Source organism: Lissotriton vulgaris, chromosome 4_1 (genome assembly GCF_964263255.1).
Source record: "Lissotriton vulgaris chromosome 4_1, aLisVul1.2, whole genome shotgun sequence".
NCBI classification, from domain to species: Eukaryota; Metazoa; Chordata; class Amphibia; order Caudata; family Salamandridae; genus Lissotriton; species Lissotriton vulgaris.
The window spans coordinates 289516942-289534441 of record NC_141691.1 but is presented as its reverse complement, the minus strand read 5'-3'; positions in this window follow the sequence as shown (position 1 = coordinate 289534441).

Sequence of the window (17500 nt, the reverse complement as noted above, 5' to 3'; positions counted from 1 at the left end):
ACAGGATGTAGGAAAAAAATCAGTAAAATTTACTGATTCTGTAACACTCGGAATATGTAATCTGTATTTACTGAATCAATATTTTCTGAATCGGTAATACCCATTCATTCCTATGGTCCTCCTGGCCCATAGTAATGAATGGGATTTACCGAATCAGTATTTACTGATTCTGTAAATACCGATTCGGTAATTATAAAAAATAACCCATGTGAGCATGTGAACCAATCAAGAACACCCACCACACCCCACAACAAAGCCACAGAGGAACCAACCAATCAGATGCAACCACCCCTCCCCAGTACCAGGGAGTGGCCACACCCATGCAGGTGCAGAGAAACTGAACTGTTTTGAGACCAGGAGGAAATACAGAGGACCAGGCTTCCCAGAGCATACCTGAGTAGCAGAATGGAGACCCAGGGTGGCCAGAAGGATGCAGCTGAGCGCAGTAGGAAAATCAAGTTCAGCCCAGCAGAACTGCAGGTCCCGGTTGAGGAGGTGGTTAAACACCACACCCAAATTTTTGGAAAACAGTCACTGCATGTTGCAGAGTCTGTGAAACGTACCACCTGGCTTGACATCCAGTCCAAGGTAAATGCCATTAGGGTCACCCACAGGGACATAGATGACCTCAAAAAAAGATGGTACGATCTGCGGATCATCACAAAGAAAACACTTGCTGCACAGAAAAAAGAAGCTGCAGCCACAGGTGAAGGTAAGAACAGAGCACCAAGACAGACAGACCTTGAGGAGCTGGTTGAATCCACCCTGGAGCATGAAAGTATCCATGGGATTGGGGACACTGACAGCTCTGCCAGAGCTGCAAGGAAACAAGGTAAGATGCATGGACATAAATCCCCACCCATTTCCCTGTCACCCTTCCCCACTGTGTGTGTCTGCATCACACTCCAGAAAAGGTTTCACTTATGTCCAGCAATGCATCATGGGAGATGTATTCATAGGTACATACATAAATGCAGTCACCATAGAATTCAGCAAGGCATTCAACACACTACTTCCAGAAGCTGAGGAAGACTAGGCAATTGTGTGATAGGAATGTGATTTAATCATGACACACAGGTGAACTGCACCAATGACCCAATGTCCATATCTGTCCACAGGAGAGTCATCGCGCAGTAGAGCACAGGAGAGGGAGGAGAGGCCACCGACAACTGAGAGGAGGGAGAAGACAAAAGAAAGAGCAGGTCATAGCACTGTTCAGCAAGACACAACCACAGCGCAGGCAGCCACTACACCTGAGCGACCCACCACACCACAGCCTCAGTCACCTCTGTTGTTCGGGACAAAAGAGTAGGAACCAGCAGCACCATCCCCCACACCAACATCACAGTCATCTGTGCAGGGAAGGTCAAGGAGGCTTGATGTGCCCCCTCTCAGGATTCTTGAAACAACAGATGAGGAAGATGAGGAGGGTGTCATGCCAAGTAATCACCTGTGACTGACAACGCTGGGCAGCAGACTACTTCAGGAGCTGTGCGGGCCAGTGTCCGAGGCCGAAGGGCACGGGAGAGAGGCGAAGGCCAAGATGGTGAGGGGGTCTTCTGCGGTCTTGAGGCCACCATGGTAAAAGTTCAGCGCCTGCAGGCAAAGGCAATATTAGCTGTTCACAGGCAGGTTCGCAGTATAAATGGCAAGATGTCAAACATAGACCAGAGTAGTGGCAACATGACAGAGGCAATGCAGTCCATTGCAACAGGGATTACGGACATGACCCACTGCATGAGTGCTCTCTGCGACAAATTAGATAGAGACCACTCAGAGAGGTGCAGGGATCGTCAGTCTATGCGGCAACAGACAAAAGCAATGAACCGCTTTGCTACTGCAACCTCCCTGCTGTGCTGGCGTTCTTTCGCCATCCAGGATGCTATTGTGCACTGTTGCAAGGATTTGTCAAGGGGGATGGGGAGAGTCACCTCTGCTATGGAGCTGATGCTCACACAACAGGCAGCCACTGCTGGAGACACAGGTGTCGGGGAAACAGAAGACTCCACCAGCAGGAGTGGCTCCAGCACTCCTGTCTCTGAAATGCATAGGAGCAGCAGGCGCCATTCTGCTGACCCAGGCACCACCGAAAGCGTTGAGACACAGCCTCCTGCATCCCGCACTGTAGTGCGTGGACGCAAACGTTGAACATGCCCTCAACCGACAGGACAGGTCACGGTGAGGTTAACTGTGACCACCCACTCATGACAATAGACACTGTAGTACCATGGTGTTGTATTATTTAAATGCAGTAGTGACAATTAAACTACGTACTTCAAAAACTAAGCCTGTCTGTGTCTCCTTACTTACAAATATCGGCTTGTGATCTCTGCCCGTCTCAGTCTCCCATCTGTTGCTGGCGCTGCTCCTGTTGCATAGGGCTCCGCCTGTTCTGTGTTATTATCAATGTCCTCATGATGTGTGATCTCCACCTCTGTGGCTTCCTTGGTGGCAAGATTGTGCAACATGGCACAGGTCGCTATCATTTGGCAGCACAGGATTGGAGTATACAGGCGTGCACCTCCGCTCTTGTAGAGGCAGCGGAACCTGCTCTTGAGGAGTCCTAATGTGCGTTCAACAATGTTGTGAGTCGATCTGTGAGTCACATTGTAAAGCCTCTCACTCCTGCCAGATGGATTGAGGTAGGGGGCGAGCACAAAGGACCTCAGGGCATATGCACTATCGCCTAGGTGGAAAAGAGAGTGCCATTAGTTACATACTCATGATACATTCATCTGCTATTACTATCAAGGTGTGTCACAGTCATTTACCTAGTAGGTATTCATCCCCAAACTCTCCAGCAACAAGGCATGTGTAAATCCCACTGTTCTGGAATATGTACGAATCATGGGTACTCCGAGGGAATTTGGCCACAATGTCTGTAATGATGCTGCCAGCATTGCATATCAATTGCACATTGATGGAGTTCGTTGACTTCCAGTTCCTGTATATGTGTTCTGTGGCTGCAGGTGGGCAGAGAGGGATGTGGGTGCCATCTATGCAGCCTATTACATGAGGGAAGTGTGCCAGTTGATATAAATCTGTTTTGGTCTTCGCAAGTTCCGCAGGTGTGTCAGGGAAACGAATATAGTAATGCATCCTCTGCATCATGGCCTCAAGGAACTTCCAGAAGAAACGGGACAGGCAGCTCTGGGACACACCACCTACTGTAGCAATCACACTCTACCAGAGGCAAGCAGGTGTAGGCTACACAGTACCTGCACATGGGGAAGGATGGCATGCACCCTTGGTGTTGGGTGCTCCAGGAGTGGGTTCAGGTCCCTGATCAGGTCCACAATGGTTTGGGGGTGTAGCCTGTACCTTTGCAGTATCTCTGGCTCAGTCAGTTGGAATAGTGTTATCCTCTGCCTGTACACTTGCTCCTCCCTTCTCCATTCCCTCTCTCCTGTTGCCTGTAGCCGTAGCCACCTTGCTATGACGTAGAATGCCGCCATACCTGTTCACAATGTGACTAACCAGAGACACTGTATAGTTTAAAATGCTTATTTCAACTAACATGCTCTGTAATGCAGTACACGTGCTAACATTAGCAAAGAAATGCATAAAAACAATATAATCAGCATGGTTACAATTCCATACAATAAGAACGGGGACAGCATATTATAGTGACAGTGGATGAAGCTTTATATCACTTTGCCACCCTCTCCGTGCTACAAGCTATGTTTATTATATAAGTGTAAGACCTCTGGGCTTTGACGGCGGAACCCCCTACCTCAAGTCTTCAAGTGTCTCTAACTTGCATCCAGTGCAATATTAAAAGCACCCGAAAAAACAGTAGCTCAGCTGTGTACCATGTTATGTCTATATGTGTGTGGGACGGACCAAAGCCGATAAACCAGTGAACTTGCTTTCTGGCCTTGAACACAATGTACAGTCGAGAGAACTCAGAGCACACCAGAAATAGTGAAAGGCAGACAGTTCCCATGCGAAGCAGCACAAGCAAGAGTGTTTACGGGAACCAAGTCATGTAGTGTTGTGTGCATTAGCGGCAAGATGGCAGTGATGCAAAGCACAAACTAATGCTAACTTAGCAACATCCGCTGGCACCTCTAAACCGTTACGACAGGCTACAGGGAGAGATAAACATACAGATGAATGCATGGTTAGGTGGAATTGATTAGCAGATAGATTACTTGACCGATTGTTAGATTTGTTAATGTATGGAAAGAATTATTGATGGGTACATTTGTTTTTATGATCATGACAATTCAACTTTTTTATGTTGTTTTTTTCCAATATGTAGAATGAGTTTCTAGGTTAAAAGTTCTCTGTAGCTTGTGTTGCAGCAGAACAGAGGAGTCTCTGACCTCCTGGTAAGAGATTCTGCTCTCTGCCCCAGCAGCTCTGCTATTGTGCTGCTGCTGCTGCCCCCTACACATCTCTGTAAAGGTAGGTGTTCGAGGCTCTCCCCCACCTGCAGGCTCCTTCCTGCGCCTCATCGCTTGTGGTGCAGTGGGAGAGCCTTGCTCTTCTGCTGGTCCGATGGTGTCTGTCTTCTTGTTTGTGGCCATTTTCCTCTTTTTTGTCTGTCTTTTTGTTTTTGTTATTGTTCCTTTAATTTTCTTCCTTTATTGATTTTGTCTCTGTACCTGTGCCCTTTGTTTGTGTCCTCCAAGCCTGTTTTTTGCCGTCCTTTTCCCGCCGCTACTGCCCCCACGGCCTCTCCCCCTTGCCAGTTCCCACCTCCCAGCTACGCTTCCCTCCTGCTTCTCTTTTTAATGGCGGCTGCCATGCGGCCGCATGCAGTGGACATGCTGCAGGTGCCCCAAAGGCAAGCCAGTCTGTGCCACTCACTGCCACCACTCAGCTGCCCTTGTCCCACTCAACCACGGAAGGAACAACAACTGCTAGCTGTCTATGCCGAACACTACCCACAGCATGTTCTCCTATTGACACTGCCAACAAACCTCCACTATCCCCCGCACCCTCATGGCTGCTGCCCCTCCTCTGTACGCTAGCACCCCCGAAGCCCTGAGGTGCATCCTCCTCAATGTGCGCTCTCTGCACAGACATGCTGTATTTTTATTCATTTTTATTTTAACAACCTGTAAAGCGCACAGATACCCGTAGGTGTCTCCGCGCTATATGCTGGAAGGGTAGGTAATGGCAGGTGAAAAAATGCCTAATGCTTGAAAAGACAAGTTTGTATTTGCTTTCTAAATGATAGCAGCGTGGGAATAGCCTAAATCTGCATGGAAAGAGAATTCCAGAATTTGGATGTGGTGACTATGAAGCTTCTGTCACCTCAGTTGGCTTTTTTGGTTCCAGGATTGACCAGAAGTTTAGCATCTGCTGATCCAAGAGATCTGATGGGCATGTAATCCAGAAAGGCTTTCTTCAAATATTCTGGACCTGTATTGTGAATTGCCTTGTAGACAATTCAAAGAGCTTTAAATTTAGTTGTACTTCTTTTGAGCAGCCAATGGAGCTGTCACAGCACATTAGAGATGGACTTAAACTTGGGAGTACCTGACAGCATACTGGTGGCTGCATTCTGTATCAGCTGCAGTCTGGGCATTAATCAACAGGCTGTAAAGATCTGGAACTTCCTCAACACCCTCTCGCCAGACGTTGCCTTCTTCACAGAAATGGGGACCAACCCCACAGCTGCCTCTGACAAAGCCATCGCCATCCCAATGCATAAAAGATCCAGAGGAAAGACTGCCCCAACCACCCAGGAGGAGAACTCGTCATTGCACACAAGAGCTCCTTCTGACTCACCACTTCCAGCAAGTGTGACCCCTGTCCTCCAACAAACATCTCCATTTCCAGATCCAGAGTAGCCGTGGAATGACCCTGAGCAGCACCCTCACCCACAGATCCCCGGACCTTGAACCGCATTCACCACTACCGTTATCGACCTCATCATGCCCCACGCCATCACCTCCATTGACTACATACTCATCAGCGACCTCGCCAACCTCAGACTGAAACAACTCATCACCACCCTTACCCACAAGGCAGGACACACCCTCAAACTGATCTTCGCAGGAGGCAACAACTTCCACTTCAGCCACACCAAACAACCCCCTGGACAAACAACCACTGCGTACACATCCACGTCAACAAACCCACCATGCCCAATCCTGCACCACTCCTTCCGTGAAGAAACTGGAGCAAGGTCACAGAGGAGCACCTAAACTCCACCCTCAACTGCAATGCCCCCCACCTTGACTGCTGCCTACTCCAGATCCAAAGAACTTCACAGATGGATCACCAACTGCACAGACAAGTTTGCTCCCCTCCTCAACCACGATACACAGTGCCCCAAAAAGGCCACCTGGTTCACCACGCAACTCAAAGAATCCAGACGCACCTGCAGGCGTCTCTAGAAGAAATGGAGAACCAGCAGAACTTTCGAATACCATACAACATACAAGAACGCCATGACAGAATACCACCAACTCATCAGATCCACCAAAAGAACCTTCATCCGAAACAAAATCCACACCAACACCAGCAATGCCAAATACCTCTTTAACATCATTCAGGAATTCACCAAGCTCCCCACCGAAGCCACGGACGTCACACCCTCTCAGGACCTTTGCGACAAACTCGGTTCCTGCTTCTACCTGAAAATTAGATCCCTCTACAACAACTTCAATGAACAGACACTGGACACCCACTCCACTGCTCCCCCAGCAATGACAATCAGGCCACCGTCTCTTCCTGGACCCCGGTCACCACTAAAAACACTGCACATTTTGTCTCGTTATCATGCGGACATCGGTTCCTTATTCCAGACCTGTTGTGACTACGTCGGTTTTGATGTGCGTTTACTAAGTGCCTCCCATTGGCACCGACCTCAACTTCTGGCTTTGCACAGTTTCCTGAAAACCGACTTGTTTATTAGATATTTTTCTTACCAGATATTCTAATGGTTCTTTAGCAAACTTCGTTATGGCCTATTTGCATTTTCCCATAGGCTCTTCTTTATAGCGAGTTGTTTTACATATCAGCCTTCTGATAGGATTTACATTTACATCTTCTCGATAGTGTCTGTACTCTACTAGCGGATCATAAATTCTTGTCAGAGGTGGACACCAGCTGACATCTTTTCTACCGCATTTAGCCTCACCACAGGCATCTCTTTCAAACCACAGTTGTTTGTGTCCACCGACACTTATTGTGTCTCACTGAATTAAGACGTGTTCTACCCCACTCCTATCACTCTTCTTGCCACACAACATCAACAGGTCCACTTAGCCTTAAAAAAGTCATCGTACTGACTTGTACCGACGAAACACGTGTGGGCTGTTTCCTTTGATGAGAAAAATTGGTTTCTTGAATAAAATCAAAACGGATTCAAATAGAACTTTTGCTTGATTCTTCTGCCTCATAAAAGAAAAATTAGATGATGACCATGTGTTATGTTACTATCATCCTTTTGCTATAGAAATTTTGTGATTAATATGTCATAACCTTGTTACTAGATATAGGATTGTGCACACCTGACCCATTTTGTTGTATATTTGTTTTGCAAAATCCTTTGGATTTGCATTTAGTCACCTCGGGTAGTGAGTGACAGTGGTCCTTGTAGCACTCCGTTTGGATTACGCATATTCCATTCTACTGTTGTGTGGTGACTATTATCGATCCATTATATATGTGAAGGTGCTGCTACTCTCTTTTGGGAACACCACTACCAAATTCTCTTATCCCTGAAGGCACTGCGTCGACCAAGAAAGGCATTCACTCAGGATCCCCCATGGACCACTGTCCTCCGCACATTTTACATAGAGCTGCTGCCACCATTGCACTTGAGCTACGACGCACCATCAACGCCACCTTAGAATCCAGCACATTCCCTAATGACTGGAAACGTGCAGAAGTCATGGCCCTCCTCAAGAAGCCCTCAGCAGATCCGACAGACTTCAAGAACTACCGACTCATCTCTCTCCTCCCTTTTGTCGCCAAAGTCACTGAGAAGATCGTCAATGGCCAACTAACAACATTTATTGAAGAGAAATCCATCCTTGACCCCTCCCAATCCAGGTTCAGCAGCAACCACAGCACTGAGACCGCGCTACTTACCGCCACAGATGACATGTGCACCCTCACCGACCTAGGCCACATCGAGGTCCTGATCATACTCACCCTCTCTACAGCCTTGAACATCATCTCCCCCACACTCTAACCACCAGACTCCATGATGCCGGCATACAGGGAACTGCCCTAGACTGACTCCGCTCCTTCTTCACCGGCAGAACCAAATATTCAGACTTACGCCCTTTCTCTCTGATCCCACAGAGATCAACTGCGGAGTACCCCAAGTAGCATCGCTCAGCCCCACACTCTTCAACATCTACATGGCCCCCCTCACCACCATCCTCAGACAGCATGGACTCAGCATAGTATCATACGCCGTTGACACTCAGCTCATCCTCTCACTCACTAAGGACCCCCTCACCACCAGACTCAGCTTCCAGGAAGGTATGAAGTACGCCCTAGCCTGTATGAGCAGCAGCTGCCTGAAGCTTAATTCAGAGAAGACATAAATCCTTCTCCTTGGACCCACCCCCTCTGCATGGGACAACACCTGTTAGTAGCCCCCAAGCGTGGAACCTCTGCATCATTCTCAACTCCTCCCTCACCATGACCTGACAGATCAATGCAGTCGCCTCCACCTGCTTCAACCCCCTTACCATCCTCCGCAAGACCTCAAAATAGATCTCCCCAAATCAAGTGTGATCGTCAACCACACACTCATAACCAGAAGATTGGCTTACGGTAATGCCCTCTACACCGGGATCAACAAAGCTCTTCTCTGCAAGCTCCAAACCACACAGATCACGGCAACCAGGCTGTCCTCAGCATCACACAACAAGAACACATCACCCAACACATGAAGACCTGCTCTGGCTTCCCGTAGAGAAGAAAGTAACCTTCAAGATACTCGCCCACTCCTACAAATGTCTCCACAACACTGCATCCCAATATCTCAACAAAAGAATCTCCTTCCACTTATCCAGGAGAAATCTCAGATCTGCCGATCTCACCCTCGCCTAAACCCACGCATCTGCAGAGCCAGAATGGGTGGAAGAGCCTTTTCCTACCTCAACAGTTTTTACTAAGCATGGGCGAATTTTGCGAATCTGGCGTTCGCGAACTTGCGTATTTGCGAACTCGCAAACCGCAAAATCTGCGAATTCTCGCGAATTTGCGGATTTTCTTTTTTGTGTGTTCGCAAGGGTTTCTGCCAGTTCGCGAGGGTTTTGTACCAGTTCGCAATTGCGAACTTACTTGTCGGCTCGCAACGGTCGCGACTATGTTGTTTCGACGTCTGGCTCATCATCACAGGTTCCCAGCACCCTCTGTTTCACCACTGCCACCCTCTGTTTCACCCATGCCACCCTCTGGTACATCAATGCCACCCTCTGGTTCATCATCACTGTAGATTATGGGGGGGAAAAGCAGGCACACCTGCCCTGCTTCAACTGACATGAATTAATTTGGGGTTGGTTTATTAATGTGTCACTGTTTTAAAAATCCAGTCTGGCACCTGCTTCCTTATCTGTAATTTGCTTTCTGTTGCAGTGCAATTTTTTTTCAAGGACTTTTGTGGCCTACTTGTAGCTATTCTATGAGCCTCCTGTGAGGGTCAGAGCAGGGTCATACAATTGTTGCAACTAGCAACTGAACTCTGGAGGGGCCCCAGTCAGGAAGCACTACAGGGAATGGTTACTAATGATGAGTTTGAACTTTTGCACCTTTTGCACCTCGGAGATGAATCTGCTTGTAGTTCCCCTCGCAAGGAAGGTCAGATGGGGCAGCAGAGCATTTTCCATCGTTGCCCCTCGGTTATGGAATGCCCTCCCATCGGAGATTAAGGCCCAACCGTCTCTGTCCCTCCTTAAAAAAGCACTCAAAACCTGCTGCTTTATCAAGGCCTACCAGTAAGAGATTATATTTGTTCTTTCAAGCTTTTTTGATTAAGCGCCTTGACGCCCATTGACTTTAGAAGCTCTATACAAATTAGATTTCATTCATTCATTCATTCATTCTGAGTGCTTTCAGTTTTGCAAAACTCGTTTTTCTGCAATTTCGCGGGGCGCGAACTTGCACGAGATCGAATTAGGAAGCCGCGAATTTGTGCGAATATGTGATTTGTTTTTTGCGGCGTGTTAGTTCGCAAGGTTTTGTGCGTTTTAGCGAGCCGCTTGTAGCACAACGGCGCGAAGTTACCCTCACGGTCGTTCACGGGCGTGGCCATCTTGTTTGCATGACGTATATCCGTTACCGTGCGCGATGTGTAATCTCGCAAAGTGTGCGGCTCGCTAGTACAATTTTGCGTGTGTTCGCGAGGAAAATCTCGCGCAAACTTACCCACGCGGTCGTGAATGGGCGCGGCCATCTTGTTTCTCATTCATTGCTATGGTTCTGGGCATGCTTTTTCTATCCACTCTGAATCTCTGCCATCCTTTGCTTGTTTGAAGTTTTTTTTGATCTATTTTACTTATTATCTATCCCTCTATTTTTCTAGCTCTATATTTTTGTGTTTTCTGCTACTTTTGGTTAATTTTAAACTACTTTTTAAAACTCTTTTCTTTTCTTCTCTTCCCTATTCTATTTTCTTTATTATTTAGCTTCCTTTCTGCCCAGACCATGGTAAAGGGAGTCGGGAAGCATCCCGAGAAGGAGAAGGGTCCCGCACCCCGTGCCCGGTTCCGGTGCGGGCGTTTGAGGGGGGAGCAGGTCGCACCCCGGGAGATCTTCAGCCCGGAGGAGGTGGCCGCACTAATTTTTTATGTTCAGCGCCGCCTCCCCAGGACCATCATGGCAGGCGGCAAGATTGCTAGTGGGTACGGGATCCAGGAGCGCCGGAAGCGGTGGGAGAAGGTGTGCCGGGCCATGTACATCCACTCTCGAGTCCGGCGCACCTACAAACAGGCCACCCACCGCTGGACGGATGTCCTGGACCAGGAACGCGATCTGCTCGACCTGCTCGGCCTTGAGATCCCCGGGCTTGGTGAGTAGTAGTAACTATTTCTTTACTACTCTGTTTTCTCCTGCTCTGTGTGTTATTATATTGCAAATTTTTGTTTTTTTACCAAGAGTAATAATGCTGCTGATTACATTGTAGGTAAATTATATTTCAAAATCTTCTGTGCATTTCAGGTGCACTGCTCTCCTTCTCAGTAGTGTTGCTACTATGCTTATTTGTTTTCGATTTTGTGTTCATTTCATTGGCCTGTGAAATTATGTATGAGTGTAGTTTAAAGAACTGAGTAATGCTAGACACTAAGGGTCAGATTTTTAATTACCGGAGTATCCCTGCAAAGTAGCAGGGATGCGCCAGTAATTGTGCGCCACGCCACCACCACCCATGTTGCGTCGTATTTACAATGCGGCGCACCATGGGCCCCAAACGTCACCAAAGCGTTATGCATCTGTGCCGTAAAGGCGGCGCATTGCTGGAGTTGCGTTGCAACGATGGCGCAGTTCCATCAATGCTCTGGGGTGCCCTATCTCCCCAATTCTGCGTCAAGCCGTATGTCTGCTTCAAGCAGGCGCAGGGTTTGAGTCACGCATCATTGTCCTCAAAATGACTGATTGAAATATTGTAGATTTCCCTCAGCCACTTTTAGGATGCGTTCCTGCGCAGGAACGCCCTCCCTTGCGCCGGAACGCCCCCTGATGGCGCAGGGCTTTGCAAAGTGATGCATCTCCCATATGCGTCACGTTGTTAATATACGCCGCACCATGGCGCCTCTTTTGTTCTGCCGCTGCATCACAAAAGTCACGCAACAATGGAGCAAAAGAGCCGCAAGGGGCTTCCAAATCAGCCCCTACAGACTCAAGTCCAGTCCTTCCTTTGTACACATGGCGATAAGAAGAAATAGTGGTGGTGTATTGATAGTTTGAGTATTTTAATGACTGGTTAATGTAGTAGGAAACTTTTTAGTGTTGTCGCTGATCTGCAATCACGATGGACTTTGTCTGTCACTTCGCGTGCTGCGGACTGCTGCCTGCCAGTCCTAGACAAACCTTTTTTAGTACTTTGTTTAGTGAGTTACATAAGAACTTTCCAAGTCGACGGTCCGCAAATCAAGCAATACTAATAACGTAGTAGACCACATGAGATCGGTCAATATATCCCGTGGAATAGTTGTCTATTTGCTATTTCGCCAAAATATTTTGTTATTGTTCTTTTGAAATGTTTGATTTAGTTGACAAATATCATCCATGTTTTCTGGTCTTTCTTTCTTTCATGTTGTACATCAGCTCCCCCCAGGGGGAGGAGGCTGCTGTTCAACAGGATGCAGGCCAGAATCGGACAGGCGAGGGCTCCTTTGCTGGCCCCAGTAAGTTTTAATTTTAATATAGAGTACCTATTTTTTCCTAGTTTTCCTCATTCGATTTTTTCTAAATCGTCTTTGATCTTCTTGTATACTGTATCTAAATTCTTATCCTGCCTCGACTATGACTCCCTGTGGTATTACTAGATTATTTTTATTAGTCTGTCTGTGTAGCTAACTAAGATTGCACATTTGGCAATTCCATTGGACTCCCATTCTAGTCAGCAATAGCTCTATGCACTGAGTGCAGTCCTCTGAGATTGTCCATAATGTCTTTTCAAGTCTTCTAAATGTTTATGCTTTGACAATTGCCAACAATAAAAAGGTGAATGACCACCAAGAAAGAATAAGATACTACTTTACTTTTGGTTTGGATAGGAGGACAATCCATTCTACTATTGTTGCAGGGACAAATCTGCACAAACAGAACTATGGACACTAACTAATGCATTGCTTAGCTTATCAATTATAATAGGCGCTGTTAGACTTTCCACATACCTCAGTGATAACAGACTTTGTAGTTTAACCCCCAATCTCCATACTGACTAGATAGTGTGGCAGAGTCATTTAGCTCCCAAAGTCACCGATGATTGATCCCCAATGTTGATTAGATTATCCAACGCAGGACAAGAGTACGGAGTCAGAGTCAAGAAGTGTCAGAGGCACGAACTCATGCTTGCAAAAATTCCAAAACCTTTAGCTCAGCCACTCTAGTCTGGAAGACCAAAAAACAGTCTATTTAAGTTTAAAAGCTTTATTAAAAATAAACACATTTATTAAAATCAAGTTTGTCATAAACCAAACGTTTACCTGAAAATGGAAAAGTGCTTAGTGCTGACGATTAATTGGACACATTTCTTGCGGTCGAGCCGAGCTCTCACCTGGTTTGAACTTGATCTTGCTCGTGTTCTTAAAAGTCAAGCTTCTGTCGGTTAGGAGAAAAAGTGGTGCGTGTTAAAAATAAAAAGCAAGCATTCATCAGTTGTGCCAAAAAGTGCAACAAGACAACAGCCTTCCCTGGAAAAAGGGACATTTTTACTTTAGAGTAGACAGTCACAAATTACTACATTGTTTTCTGTTTTTTTCACATTTCTTTATTCCTAAAACCCTAAAGGTTGTTACGGAGAAGGCAGGGGAAGACCTTCCCCTGCCTCCACCCTCTCCCCTCTCTGCGTCACCAATGATATCAGCACGCAAGGCACACTGACGTCATTGGAGGAGTCCCTTTTGTTTACCGACGCGCAGGAAGCCATTTGCTTCCTGCTTGTCGGTGATTACAGAGGTAAGTTTTGGGGCTGGGGAAAGGGTTTTGAACAAAAGCGGCATTGGGGAAAAGGAAAGGGTTTTCCTTTCCCTCTATGCCTCTTTTGTGCATTCCTGCTGTATGATTGTGCGATCGTGCAGCAGGAATGCCCACTAGACGCCAGGGATGTTTTTGTTTTGTTGATGTGGCCAGTGTTTGTTGGTTGGGGGAGTGGCACCTTGGGCAAGGCTCGCTCCCCATTTTGGGGCATTTTGAATCGCTTTGTCTGCCCCCCTGGAGGGGGGCCGAATTTTAATAATTGTTAAGAAATCTGCCCAATGGCCAATTTTCTTGGGAGTGGCCCCTTTGGCAAGGGTCACTCCCATGGGGGCCATTTTAGGAAGCCCACAATGTGTAATTAGTCTTGGGGAGCGACCCCTTAGGCAAGGGTCGCTCCACTTTTGGGGGCCCTATAAATGGCTTTGTCTGCCCCCCTGGGGGGGGGCAAATTTTAATTACTTTTAAGAAATCAGACCACTGGGCCAATGTGCTGGGGAGTGCCCCTTGGGCAAGGGTCGCTCCCCTTTTGGGGGCCTATATTTTTTCCTTGTTTGCCCCACGAGGGGGCAAATTTTAATTTTAATATATTGAATAAATGTACTGGGGAGTGGCCCCTTGGGCATGCGTCACTCCCCTTTGGGGGCGATTTTAGTATGCCCATGATGTCAGGTTTTGGTTGGTGGAGTGGCCCCTTATACAAGGGTCACTCCCCTTTTAGGGGCCTACACTTTTGCTTTGTTTGCCCCTCTTGGAGTGGCGGATTAACATTTTTAAAAATGTATTTGGCCCACTGGGCCAATAGAATAAATGTAGTGGGGAGTGGCCCCTTGGGCAAGGACCATTCCCCTTTTGGGGGCATACATTTTAGCTTTGTCTGCCCCCTGAGTGGGCATATTTAATTTTTCATCCATCATCATGCTTTAGCTCACTCCACCACCCCAGTTCAGACATGGCCATATGCAAATTAGTCCGACCCTGTTCCTCATGGGAACAGGCTTTCAAAACAATGTCTTCCCTGGCCCGGAAACAACCATCCTGGGACCAGTTTCTGCCAAATCAGCAGTCATTAGCCAGGCTAGCTTGAGTCCAGTGGCAAAGGGAGCAAGGGACCCACGTCTGGGCATACCCTGCCAACTTAGGGCAATCAAAGCACACCGGGTCATACTGATTTGCATATGGCCATGTCTGAACTGGGGGGGTGGAGTGAACTAAAGAATGATGATGGATTAAACCCAGACCAGTTGACGGGGTCAGTGTTAGATTTGCTGAAGCGCTCCGTCCATCATCCCGTTTGGTATCACCCTGAGGGGCAGTTTGGCTGATGTTTTGTTTTGTAGGCCCTGTAGGCCACCAGGGTTTTTTTTTAATGTTGCGGAGCCACCCCTTGGACATTGTTTGCTCCATTTTTTCAACTTAGCAACTTTCAATGCTTTTCTTGTGTTCAAGGAGTGTTCTCCTGCGTCAAAGTTGACATTTCTTCAGTTTCAGCTTTCTGTGATAGCTAGCCTTGTTGTTGTGGAACAGGCAAGTGTTGCTAGATTTGGAGTGGTGAAGGATATAGCTCGATTGAAAGATCGCCACTTTCCTGATCACATTCCTCCCTAATCTTCAAAAGACTATCCCACTAGGAGATGTAGAGTCTGTTGGCAAAGAGGTTTGTGGAAGGAGACTCGTTGTTTCTGCCCCGGGTGTCCTTCTAACCCTGGGCTGTGTGTGCCTGCTTGTTAAAGAGCATACCACAGGTAAAATAATTTTTGGGAGTATCCATGAGTGGTAAAATGATCTGCCTATCTGTATTGTTTAAAAATGTGTATTCTGTTTCAAAGTTGGTATTAGTCCAATGTATTTAGTTTTAGATTTTGTGTTAGTAGATTTATATATATATGTATATATGCAATTTGTTTGTGTTTTTTTTGCATACAAAATCCTAAATGTGAAGGCGGTATGTGTAGTCTGGCGCTTGGCTGGTGGTGTGCGTTGACTGGTGCTTGGCTGGCGGTGTGCGTTGACTGGTGCTTGGCTGGCGGTATGCATGGATTGGTGCTTGGCTGGTGGTGTGCGTGGATTGTCTCTTGGCTGGCGGTGTGCGTGGACAGGTGCTTGGATGGTGGTGTGCTTGGACTGGTGCTTGCCTGGTGGTGTGCGTGGACTGGTGCTTGGCTGGCGGTGTGTGTGGACTGGCGCTTGGCTGGCGGTGTGTGAGTAGTGACTAGCTGCTGGTCACTACACGCACTGCTAGCTGAGCGCCACTCCACGCAATCCATCAGTTTGTGTAGTTGCTGTGTCAGGAATGTAGACGTGTGTAAGTGATGGGCCCTTGAATGGCTCTGTCTGCTGGTGTGAGTGTTGTAATGTGATGGGTCTGCGGCTAGCGGTGTGAATGTTTTGTATCTGTCACACGTATGAAACGTGTATGAATGGCCTGTAAAGAGGTTGGTGCCTTGCCGTGGCTTTACTGCTCACGAGCTGTGAGTCAATAGTTCAGTTTCTTGTCCTTTCAATTATTAACAGTGCATTTAATTTTTGTGAAATCACTTGCTAATACAATTGTATATGCTGAATCATCATTCACCCTCGTACCAAATCCAACCAGAATGTGTATGTGCTTGAGGATTAAATGGCTGTGAAGTAATATTTGTCTATTTTGTCTTTCTGAAGCAGGGTATACCTTGTCCCTTTTTGTGAATGTTGTAATGTGTTGGTTTTGTGCCTGGTGGTGTGAATGGTCTTGTGTGCATCACGTATGAAAGGTGCATGAATGGCCTGTAAAGAGGTTGGTGCATTGTCGTGGCTTTACAGCTCAGCGGCCATCAAGGGAAGCCTACCAATCCCACACATTTCTAAAAACTAGACACCCGTGGGCTTCAAAGGAGGTATGGCTTGAGTGGATCCCCCAAAGTTTCCTTACCCAGAATCCCTTGCAAACCTCAATTTTAGCTGAAAAAATCATTTTTTTCACAGATTTTTGTGTGGGAAAGTTTGGCATCACCGGGCTCACACAAATTTCCTACCACCCAGCGTTTCCCCAGGTCTCCCAATAAAAATGGTGCCTCACTTGTGTGGGAGGCGCAAGTACCCGCGACAGGCAAGGGCCCAAAACGTAGTGAGGTGACATCAAAATTGCCTATCTCAAAACCACCTGCTTTTGCAAGGGGGGTCACCTTGGTTTTGGCCCCCTGCTTGGCGGCCATCCAGGGAAACCTACCAAACCCACACATTTCTGAAAACTAGACACCTGAGGGCTTTCAAAGAAGTATGGCTTGCATGGATACCCCAAAGTTTCCTTACCCAGAATCCTTTTGCAAACCTCAACTTTAGTTGAAAAAATGCTGCTGACACGTTTTCGCATGGACACTTTTTACAGATTGATTACCTTCCCAGTATGTAATGATTGGACAAGGGAAAGAGTAATTTGCCCATGTGATGACACATCATATCAATCCAATATTCACTCTGTATTGTTTTGCAGGTTTTATCTGATTCCGAGGGAGAGATTCTTGAAACCTGTACTAAAGGCCCGGGGCTTACGCTCTTGTAGAGTGGTCTTCCATAAGCTAAAACTATTAGAAAATGCATATACCATCAAAGCAGTATCTTCTTACTAAAAACTTGTTATTAAATTCAGGAAGTCGATGTAATACACATGGCCACTGCCTTCCATTTATATCAGAATATTTCTGGAAAGTCTCTATATAGTGTATAAAGAAGGTGTAACCATCCTAGATTTAACACATACACATAAATGTTTAATTCTTTTAATCTTTTGATATTGGCTATTTAAATTGCACCGAGCTGAGTGATTTCTTGATAACTACTGGTCTTGTATGAATTGTATTACAGTATCCCGTCCTTCTTTTATATTACCATATTTTATATG